Genomic DNA, 12,802 nt, shown 5'->3' with positions numbered 1-12,802 from the left:
AAACAGTGTATTTAATTAGAGGACAATAATTGCAGTGACTTGTAAAAGTTTCTTATCTCCTACCATCGGTGTATGAACTTAACGATAGGGAGGTAAAGTCATGACATTCTATTATGTGCTTCCGTATATATGTACATAGATATAAATCTATATGGATAAAAGTATAGATAAAAGGAGAAACAACTGGAGGAGGAGCCATGGAAAAGAAAATTGATCAGTAGTATTGCATTCCGTTCGAACATTCGCTCTGGGCTAATTTTAACTGCATTGACTTTACAATTACTTTTGACATTGGTAAACGGCTAAGCTGGTCAAATAGAAGAACCTAATCAGAAAAATGTAACAACGAATTAAAAAAAGACTTTCAATTAGCCTATATAAATTCTTTTTAACTTCAAAAAATTCCAGGATGTAATATAATCTTACAGTTCGGAACTGAAAAGAGTTTACAGTTTTTTAAATTAAATCTTATCAATTATATAAAATTATATGAGTCGTTTTTAGAATGTTAAATAACTCATCAATTTTTTGGAAAATCAATATAGGCCTATACCTATTACAAAGTAAATCTTATAACGAATACAATCATTGGTTAAAATGTTTGTATAATTAAATACAGATATAATTTATTTGAATGCAAACTTTAGTTAATGTCTCAGATATTTACCGATTTTATACTGTAGCTAAAGAATATATTCGATAAATAAGCGATCTCTATAAATTTTTGGCCCTCAAAATACGAATATCTGCCTTCAGCGTAACCATGTGTGGTCGGTAAATTCCCTTTGCCAGTCACCTTTAGATTGTAGACATATAAAAAAACCATATTCACATATATATATATATATATATATACATTGTGTATATAAACAAAATAAAAATAAATTGTAAACTCTTTTCAGTAAAGAACTGTAAGATTATATTGTGAATCAGTTTCAATAAGGCACAACGACTATAAAAAGGAAACCGTAACAAATGCATCCTTTGAAATTCGAAAGTAAAAAACAAAACAGAATAAGATTTTGACAGCACATTTCGTATAAATTCACTTGCATGTACAATTCTAATAATAAATCATGCAACCCTGTCCTTGGCACGTGCGAATTAGATATGTATTGTGTGACAGAACGTGCTCTTGTCTCATCCTTTAATAATAACAATAAAAAAATAAAAAAGACAACACAATCTTCGAATAATTGCACCTTTAACAATAAACGAATGCTACTTTATAATTTATTAATACTCATTAAAGTATAATTTGATTGGGTAATGTCTTGTTACGCCTTCGCTAAACCCCACCTCTTCAATTTCTTATAATTTAAATTAACAGATGGATTATTGAAATCAGAGAATTATATAATACTTTCAGATCTGAATAATATTAAAGTTAACGTAATTAAGTGCATTAATGTCATATAATTAATTTCTATACATTATTATTTTTAAAAAAATATCATAAATATAATAGAAAATTTATTAAAATACACACTTAAATTGTCTATATTCAACAGAACTTTATCTATCTTACGTATACATAAAAATAACTTTATATTATATTTATATATATTATATACTGTAAATTTAATAAAATAATATGAAACTTTATAAAATAATTGAATAATATTAAACACTTACAAATATTTAAAACAGTATTGACATTTTATATAGGCCTATATAATCTTTATCTTGTGTATGTGTGTTGAGTGTGTTATGTGTGTGTGTAGGAGTTAAAATATCAGATATTTTGTAAGCTAGTTAAAGGAATATTACTGTAGAAGAAAGTATTGTGTAACATTAATACAAATAACAAAGATTTATTATTATATGGGGCTATAATAAAACAAAACTAGCATCAAGAAAACGCAATAAAAATTCAAATTACACGTAATGGCTTTAGAAGAAAAGAAGGATAACAATTTAATAAGGAATTGTAAAATTTGTCTGTTTAAATTTATTTGTTTTTTTTGTAAAGTTACTCTTTATTGTAATTTTATTCGATTTATAAGATTTATAGAAGCAAGCTGTTAAGATATTTTATGTATTAGTGAAGAAAATTGGTAAAGAGCGATCAGAACTTCTCAAGTCGTAAAGGTCAGAAATACCACGTGACAATACACTGACGTCTGATTGGCAGATGGGAGGGGCGAGTGTCATTTAAATTAGTCGCGCACGCGCTTAGACGTGGCACGCGCAATGTTGGAGGTTACATATTATTTCCCGCCTTTTTATTGTTAATGTTTTTCTCTTCTTCAAATCAGTTTAATACTTGAACGTAATTTAGCTTTAATAATAAATCAGATATAATTAGCCTACCGCAACTAAATTAATTGTTTTTATATTTAATTAACAATTACCAAAGTTCATTTAGCCTTAATATTGAATAAGCCTTCTACCCCAACAATGATGTTTATTGTTTTCTATTATATTTATCATTTTTTATTTTATTTTTTTAATTAGATTATATTTATTGGCTATTTTTATTTATCCGTTTATATCAAGAATAAATCTACAATAGGCATGTATTATTTCTGTCTATTGATTTAAACCGAGTTAATTGTACAGGAAAACACAAACATTGTTCTATAATTATATTAATAACGGTACAATACTTGTATAAGAAAATATGTAGAATGGAATGCTTTGTAGTTTTATTACGGCTAATTTTTTTAGAGTTTCTCATTGGGTCTGTAAGTTGTTTGTTTCCACCCTTTTGCTTTCTAATCATGGTTGGTTAACCGATTTTCTCCTTTTTCTATTCTTTTCCCGTTTTACTTCGCTCTATTTCTCTTATTTTTTCCTTTTATCTTACATTCTTTCACTAAAAGTTTACATTGGCTTCTTCACATCGACTTTATTCTACTTTAAATTCGTTGTTACAAGCCTATATTTTTTGAAAATAGCTCGGAAACTCTCTATAGAATATAAATTATAACCTTGGATCGGACTAAAATCAAAAAGTACTTTTTTGGCTTGAAAGGGTTGTATAGAATAAGATTGGCCCTGGGAATAGAACAAAGTCAAAACTTTCATTAGATTATTTTTTTATGAAGAAGAAGGCAAAGATTATTGAAATCTTTTCATCATAGGTGGTATTTCAAAATATCTGGCATGTTCGACCATCTGTCAAAACTGAGTCTTCTGGCTGGTTTAGCAATTTTAAAATGTGAGAATTGTACATATACAAGGTATAATTTTCATGTCCAAGATTGACAAATGATAACGAATATAAGATATTGACAGAACAATGTAAAACCCACTCCTTAATCCATCAAGTATAAATTTCTCCTTTGTTTTTTGCTTCTTAAGTTAGACCTACATCGTGGAATGATCGAAATTGAATTCTTGCGGATAAGTGCGCTTAAATTAGAAAATGGATAAATTCGGGTATAGATTTCTACTCGTTTATCAATATAACTTAAGTTCCGATATACTTCATCCACAAAATTCGGAATATTTTACATTATTTTATTACATAATGATGCGAATAACTAATTAAAAATGTAGTACAAGGTAAATTAAATTTCGAAGTTGGAAATTTTACTGTATTTATATCGTATCTCTGTGCAGATTTTCGAAGAATTGACCGCTAACGACCGTGTTTCTAAAAAAGATTTATGGTTGTTGAAATTTTTTTTTTTTTAACTAGAAGGAAATACGCTTATTAAATTTTACCACCCACATTATTTAAATTTTTATAATCACGTTATTAAAAGTTAAGAAATCTGATGCCCTGATGAGGTGAAGGTTCCTGTCAGAGTTCTTCTTTGACGAGGATGGCACACGTCTTTTTTGTCATAATTTGGTATCATTAAAATGAAGTTCTCTCAGCTTCTTATAATTGGACGATCTTAGCCATGGCTGGTTGAAGGTCCAACTACCCCGTGACCTAAGACCTTGACCTTAAAGCACTGCGCGCTACTGGCACGTGACCGTCCCTACAAACCCTTTCATCAATGAGCGCGTGGAGACGAACACTAATTATCCGATGGTGCGTAATGGAGGCTTGTTTCTTTTTTCCTCCTTGTCTTCGGGCAGATATCAGTCTAGATTTAAGGTGTTCGCATGACCTTGTCTGCACATACTTGTCTCAGTAATGAAAAGTAATTGGGTCGACCCTAATAGATCACAATAGATGTTGCATCAATCTTATGAAAAAATTAGGCCAAGCCTGCTTTTAATTCGCAGAAATCTTGACATTTAAACGCGTGATTTGGTAAGAAATTTCGATTTCTTTAACACCGAAAACGTAGGCCTACTACATCAGCATTTTTAATTGATAGGTCCAACAACTTACCATCATAAATTAAGAGGAAAAACTCTTAAGCTTTATTTTAGTATTAGCACATGTTTTGTTCCGAACCTTTCTCATTTCTTTTCACAAAACTATTTGCTAAAATACAGAAAACTTTATTAAAATAGTAGTGTGTATCGACGATTCAGTTTCGTTTTGTTTATTCCTAAATTAATCTATGTTAACCGATGCATAGTTAGTCCTATACGTAAATTCACCACTAATTTATTACTGCTTAATTAAATTTTAATCATGGATAATACATGAACATAAATCTATCAACCTGACAATCCTCCCGAACAAAAATCGCATTAAAAATAATGGAACTACAAACAACATTCAACTAAATAAAGAACAGTGTCTATCTAATATATTCTAACTTGGTATAAATATAGCATTAATCTCAAATATTTCTTTAAACTTTAAATATAAGAAATTTTATTAACTTTTATATGATTTATCTATGAGAATTACTTTTAGATGATGCTCGAGTAAGCACGCGATTTGCAATTCTATTTTCTATAATAAATAATCAGCTTTAGTTCAGAAATGACTTTTTAACAATTTTACGATAGAATGCATATCTAATTTCTTTATTTTATCATTTTTTTTAGAATAATCAGCAGCTGTTTCTTCTCTTTCTAAACGTTTTCTTATATATTTTTGACAAATAATACGCCTACAAAACCATCTTTTCGTGCAATTTTATCCCAATATAAATCACTAAATGAGCTATAAAATTGATAATTGATATGTAATCTAATAGCAGATAAAAATAAAATATGTTTAGAAAATAGTATTGTTTTTCATTCTGTAAACTGTAAATTTACATCTATTTTTTAAATCACAAATTAAAATAAACGAAGATTGACTAGCTATATTAATAACTGATAAATAGAGTAGAAAATTGATATAAATTATTAATAATTTTTTAAATTCTGTACGAAAGAAAACGACTCATCAATCTGAAATATTTTTGTAGTGTACAGAACAATCTGACACTTATTTTAAGCGTCATTTCTTTCGACGTTAACGTTAACCGCGCTATAATATTAATGACAATCAATCATCCGTTCAATTTTAGAAATAAAAAATTTACAGACGATTTAAAATATTAGTTTAACTCAATATATTTAAAAAAATCCCAGTCGTATTAGAAGCCAAAAGACCAATGAAAAACGAGCGGGTCAGCCAAACCTAGTTAGACTATGGCGATCCGTTGTTAAGCTAGAAGATTTATCGTGTGAACTGCTCTTAGATTTCATCCTCACTTTAAAGCTTTCATTGACAAGCGGAAATAACTGACATTACTAATCTATCACCTCCCAAGACATCAGTAGAAGGATGAGTTATTCCCCACCTCTCATTTTCCTGAGAGGATATTAAGGTTAAGGGTTAAACCTTTAATCAGATTATTCATATAGGATTATACATTAAAACTAAACAGCTCTTTCCATCATAAGTTAAGCGATATAAAATGCAATATATACGCTGTATAGGTGTGCACGTCGGTGAGAAGGATGTAAAAAAGGTTCCGCTCCCTTCCCAACGGAACTAACAAGTTTTGCTACCGTTTTGAAGTTCATTAAGGTTGTGCCTTATCTAATCTTTTTATCTTTACTTCTGCTGTTTTTTCTTCATCTGATAAGAATGAAAACTTAGTTTATATCGATAGGTCACGTGATACTCCGTCTGGGTAAAATCGATTAATCAATTTTCTAAATTGATTTTAATTATTAACTTTAACTGTCAAACGGTAGACAATTCCTGAAACAAAAAGCTCCCAGGATATTTTAAATATAATTTTCCCCCCTCGAATCATAAATTATTTTTAATTTTTAATTGTTTAAAGGCATTATAGGATTTTATATAGCTGTACAGTAAATTTTTTCTTCTCCAATTAATTTAAATTTATATATAATTTAAACAGCAAAAAAGACACTACTTGACTAATATTTATGATAGTATATCACTTAGTAACGATTTAATAATTAAAATTTTTAATTGAATAGCATCGTATAGATTAAAATATATGGATAACTACTTAATGTTTAATATCTGTGTTGTATTAATAATACAATTTAAAATCTTTAAATATTAAATAAATAAATATTTGCAACAATTTTTTTATATTTAGAATTGCGATAATTCGAAGAAACATCATTGTAACTCCAAAATTACCAGTAATAAAAATACATATATGAAGTAATACGACACTATTGCAAACATGGCCGTTCACTAAAAATATTGGATCTTTATATAAAGAATTTGTTACTAGGAAGAAAAAAAAAACTTTGTATAATCCACTAAATAAGCTGGATAATTTGTGATTTTAGCCCAGGCAGCCCCAATTTTAGTTACATATTACATCTGTATAAAAAAGACCGTTAGAATATAAATACAGTTATTCTTCTACTTGATAGAATATAAAATTTGCGTAAGATTAATAATATTAGAAATAATTTAGCTTGCATTGTTTGTAATAAATAAATACGTAGGCTCAATTATTTATAATTATTACTACAAAAATTGACTGTAATAACTCATATAATGTTTTGAAACACTGAAGCAAAGTGTTAGTATGAAAGAAACAACAATAAATTAATTAATGTATATAAATTTATAAAATTAATTATCTGTTTTCAACCTAGTTTTTGCAGGAAGGTTGCAAAATCGAACCTATTTTTGATAATGCCACCAGTCGAAATTTACTCAGGCATCGTTCACGTTTATAAAATCTTATATCATATTAATAAGGCTACAGCAGATTGTTTTGTGTACGAAGATAAAAGCTAAATATTCAGTATAAATTTATATTCTCATACAACTTTTCATATTCTTGTAATGTGTATAAATTACCGCTTTCAAAGAGTGTTAGATTTGAATTAGGTTTGCTATAGGCATTTTTATAACGTAGAAAGACAGGGAAATCACTAATTTAAATTCATATTTTTATTATTTTAAAGCTATCTATCAACATTTCAAACAATTGAAACACAGAAGAATGTTAGAAGAGAGAGAGAAAAAAAAAGAAAAGAATCTTTTTCGCTCCCTTATAAAGGCAGCTAACGTTGAAAATAAAAATTTAAATTGAATCAAATCTTTAAAACGTGCTGTCGAGAATTTCAAACAAGATTGTCGAACAAAAGATGCGAATAAAAAATAAAACAATAAAAGAAACTCATCATTTGAAAGCGTTAACTCATTGTCAGCTACCGTGGTTGTACATCATTCATTTTTGAAATATCTAACAATCCAATATAGTCCAATTGGCATCGACAATAGTGCCCTCTGATGGATAATACTCTTATGACCTTGAATTGACCTTGAAAGTATTCAAAAGCTGGATTGTCGAAAGTTTAGTTGGAAACCGCTGATTGTTTTCTTTCGACAATTTTTTAACAGTGAGAGAGGAGAGAGACAGAGAGAGAAATAAAGAAAAAAAATCTGAAGGTTGTGTTTTTTTTCTATTATAAAATTTTAAAATATCTTTTGACTTTGTCTCCGTTTAATGTTCTCGCTAAAATTAGATTTGCATTTTTATCACGTTTTATTTATATCCGTTGCATGTTAGATCGTACTCTTTAACACGGCGCTTAATAAACTATCCGATTTTATCACGCTTTATCTATGTATAAAATTAATTTGTATGTGTAATTTTTGTTTTATTTTTATCTAATAATGTTTAGAATCTATATATCAATTGTTTAGATTATTTCTTCTACAATAAAGTTGCATAATATTATCCGGTCTGTACTTTTATATTATGCAAAATTGACATTTATCTTATCAAATTTGCATACTTAAAAGTATGAAATTTTGAATGTGCATTTAACACATGATTAAAAAAAAATATTAAGTTCTTGTTTAACAAAAATTAATATAAAGCAATCAGTGATATTAAAATGCTCAAAACGTATTTAAAAGTATTACAAATATACAGTACAAGTATATCATGTATTTATAATGTAACACATTGTATTATATTTTATTTAAATTCATTATTTATTGTATGTCATGTATATATACGTGACAGATTGTCACGTACGTCTGTATGTTTATAAATGTATACATATGAAATGCATTTATATCTACGTAATTATTAAAATAAAACTAACTGTTTGAATTATATACAATATAAAGAGTAATAAGACATTAGTATCGATTATAAATATTTATTAAATTAATTAAAATTAAAGAAAACTTTACATACGTGCATCCTTTATATACTGTATTTATGTATATTATATGTATATCCCAATTAAAATGAATAATATATACATACATACAATGATATATAATGTTGATCTGCTATAGAAAAAGTCGTGAAACTTTAATTGCTTGTATAAATATTTTTTTATTTCTTTTATTAATTTAATTAGATACAAAATAAATTTTTGACTTTCTAGTAGCTGCTACTGTATGAAGTGCTTTCATTCAAAGTAGTCACTTCTTAAAAGAAAGAATATTTTTGAAGATTTTTCAAGGACGTCATATCAAGAACTGATTAGTGAGCGAGTTAGTATTATGACAGGCTGTACTTTGTGTCAGTAAACTTGTTAAAACGTCACATTTTATTCCTGTCATTTAATCGGTTACTTGTCTGCTTGATTTGTGATGTTGATAGATTTGCTATAACCGAAAACATGATTTTTAAATGGATTTATCATCATTTATCACCCTTAAAAATTTTTTTAAATGGTGTAAAAATGTGTATTATTTCAAAAAATATTCTTCTTTCTCTTAAATAAATTCCATATACAAAAGACTAGCCTAATTTTATTATCATTTTCCCTGAAATAATTCAATTTTTTTTTTTTTTAATGTTTATGGAGTAATAAAAATTAAACTGAATTTTAAATATATTACAATAATTTATTTTTATAACTAATAAATTAAAAAGAAAGTATATATATAAAATCATATATCATCGTAATGATCATTATGTAGATATAAACAAAACTTTATGTTACAACATTTATAAACTAGTATCCAAGTTCACAAACACTGTTATAAATCACAGATAATATTAAAGAAAATTTAATGAATAAATATAAAATAAATCATGGAAAAAGTGAACATATAGAATATAATTTATATGATGTGTGTAGAATATACTCGAGATTGAAAATATTATTTTAATTTTTATATAGTTTATAGTAGCTATATAGTATAGTAATGATAGTATATATAGTATAGTATAAATAATATAATAAATAAAAAATAAATAATATAATAATATAGTTTATAATTAAAATATAGTTTCATTTTAATCTTAAAATATACAATTTGTGTGAATAAAAATGATCTTTTAGATTTGATTTCACCAAATAATAATTATGTAATTTTCTAGTTATTATTTTTGATTTTATAGCTTTAAAAACTATAAAAATTAAATTTAAAATATTAATGTATTAGAAAAACATTATTTTTTAATTCATATTCTTATTTTATATATATATATATAATTTTAAAATTATTATTTTAATAGAGCGAAATATAAATTACGACTATTAAACTTGAAGTATTTATAATTTAATTTTAAAAATGGTAATCGTTATAAAGTATTATTCATTGAAACTCCTTCCCGAAGCCTCCTTAAAGCCTTTACCGCCATCTGTTATCTAAATTTTACACTAAAGAAATTTAGATAATACCTCATAAATCTCGGTAATAATCTATGAGTCTTGAAAACTTTTATCAGAAATACCGAATATAATCAACATTACACGAGTTTTTTCCAAAATTTTAATGGATTTTTTTTATTTTTAAGTTTTTAATAACAATAAATTATTCTGACAAGAGATTAAAGTCGCTGTAATAACAAATAAATTCTTAAAGTTCTTATAAATAACGATTTAAAATTTTAAACTGCATTACTAAAGTTAATCTTTACGTGTTAGCAGCAGCGTAAAGATTAAATTGCATTTTACTTAAAATTCTGCGCATTGTAACTTCTTGTTCTAGATTCTTAAGAATAGTCATGTAAAGAATACATAAGCGTTATTTTATACTCTACAAGCGAGATTTTTTGATGCTATCAAATTTTTATTTTATTTTGTTTTTATTTTTTCTAGGGCATTTTACGGTAAAAAAAAACAACATCTAATGTATATTCATTGCATTTTTTTTCGAATTTTAATATTGGCATTTAAGCATTTTCAAATATTCGAACGGGAAAAAGACTTTAAATAATATTTATTGATTCGAAAATTCTTGTTTTATGTTAGAAAGTCTTCCCTCAATTTACTTTATCTAACCCTTATTGTTATTAGGCCTATATTAAATATTTTAAATTATTATTATTATTTATTCCAAAATGTGTCTTCATTCTTAAGATTCTTCCTCCCTTTTTTTTTCGCTATTAACTTTTCTCGTTTTCTTGTTTTTGAGGAAACTGAAGATTCTTCAACTCGATCCGCCTTTCTTAGTTTTCTAGCAACCTTTAACCTTATCTAGGTGGTCTCTGGTAGGAAATCGGTAAAGTCACGACCTATTCCTAGTAGGACTTTTGGCAAACTTACTAATTATCGCTGATGTGGGCCCGAAACACGCCAGAGGTGAAGAACATCTGTTGTGTGTGCACGTTGACTGTGACAAATCGTGCTTAACTTCGCAAATTTTGCAGCAACAACAGAAAATTAACGTTAAAATAAATATCCTCAACAGAATTATATAACCTTACATAAATCTTACATTTCAATAATGTCTCAATTTGAAAAAAATAAAGTCTTATTTTCCGCAGACGTATGGTAATTCCGAGAACGTGGCGACTGTCAAACGTAAAAGAAGAAAAAATAAACATCTGTTTTAGATTTTAAATGCAAGGTAGTAGTGATTGCAGGTGAAAAACCACACCTAAACCACACCTGTTTATTTTTAAACAATATTTCTGTGAATCTCTAATGTAGAAATGCAAGTTTCACTCAACCAACCGCCATTCTCTTATGCAAATCGAGATACCTATAAGGGCATCAAAAAATACCTGTACAATAATTAAAATATTTTTCTTTAATAATTTAAAAGGTTTTATATTCTTATATGTGTTTATTATATATATATATATAAAATACATTCGTATATAGTAATGCGAAAAAACTGGTAACCTATGGCCTCCAGATCTGCCTGAGGAGAAATAGATCTTTCACAAATCTACTAATTTCTACACCTTATGTGTAATTACCCGCATAAGTAGAGACTACTAGGTCAAAGAGTGAATCCATGTTTATCTTCCATCACGCTTTTGGAAAATTCAATATTAAATACGAGTTGCATGAAACTTACCTTCAAGTTTTCCTTGAATATATATTCTTTCGTTTGCTTTAAAATAAAATCAAAGACAAATTAAGGATATGAATAAGGATTTTAAATTAAATATAAATGCCTTATTTAGTTAATTTTCTTCCCTTTAACGTGACTAACGATACAGAATTTGGGTTAATGTCTTTGAGAAACGGTATAAATACATATAAAAAATGTATGCCTCATTGAACTATGGGTGATCACAAGATAAGATCCTAGCAGAACATCCAACACTCATACTGTATCTTAGCCTACATAAGATCCTGTTATTAGCTATAAAACAGGCGGGGGTGTATGACGCGTGTGAGGGTGTGCCCAAAAATCTATTTTTTTTTTTTAAGATCCATCTTGACCCATGATTCTTGAGTAATGAATAACACAAAAGTTATATATTTTTTTCGTAATTACAGTTGTCTAGTTGAAGTATATTAATGTATAAATAATTATTCGAGGAATTTTAAATGTCTACTAATGATACGTTTTAGAGTTGGACTGCAATATGAAAGTTCAGTTAATTTCCAATATTTAGTGCAAGTTTGAATAGTTTCTTCGATCCTTCATCGAATTTTTAAAAGAAAATATGTAAAACTTAATAATAATTATCATTAATGTATAATTAAAGTAATTTAATTGATCGGTTAATTATAATGCAGAATGAATTTAAACGTTGTGAGAATAATTTACATATTATACCGTAGTTAATGTTCGTTGTGAATGTGTTCTCTTTCCTTAAATGTTTATCCAAATTTTCAAATAATTAGATTTTAACTAAAATATTTTATGAGTTAACGAGAATTAAATCTTTAAAATAAACGTATAATCAAAGCACTTTACATACAAAATGCGAGATTTATAAATAAGCAGGAGCCGTCGAGAGTTTCTATGGGGACCGAATCTAGATGCAAAAGGGGTCTGGAGGCAGAGCGGGTCTCTTTTGCCTCTTAGCTTCTTTTTCCCTTTTTTTTGGATCGAATGAAATACGCAGAATGTTTTTTTTTATTCATAAAAAGCAATCTTACAGATTTAATTTCTGTTAGTAAAAAGTAATTTTATAAGGGTAAGAACCATTACGGGCCCGAGGAAAAATCCCCAACTCCTCTTCTCCACAGCCCTATAAATAAATATATATAATAATTATTATTATTCTTTTATCAAACCCTTCGAATAATATAAACTTCTGTAAACAGATGAATGAAATACATTATATTT

The sequence above is a fragment of the Centruroides vittatus genome, unplaced genomic scaffold (genome assembly GCF_030686945.1).
Source record: "Centruroides vittatus isolate TY-2023 unplaced genomic scaffold, ASM3068694v2 contig_2818, whole genome shotgun sequence".
Lineage (NCBI taxonomy): Eukaryota > Metazoa > Arthropoda > Arachnida > Scorpiones > Buthidae > Centruroides > Centruroides vittatus.
This window is presented reverse-complemented; position numbering follows the sequence as displayed.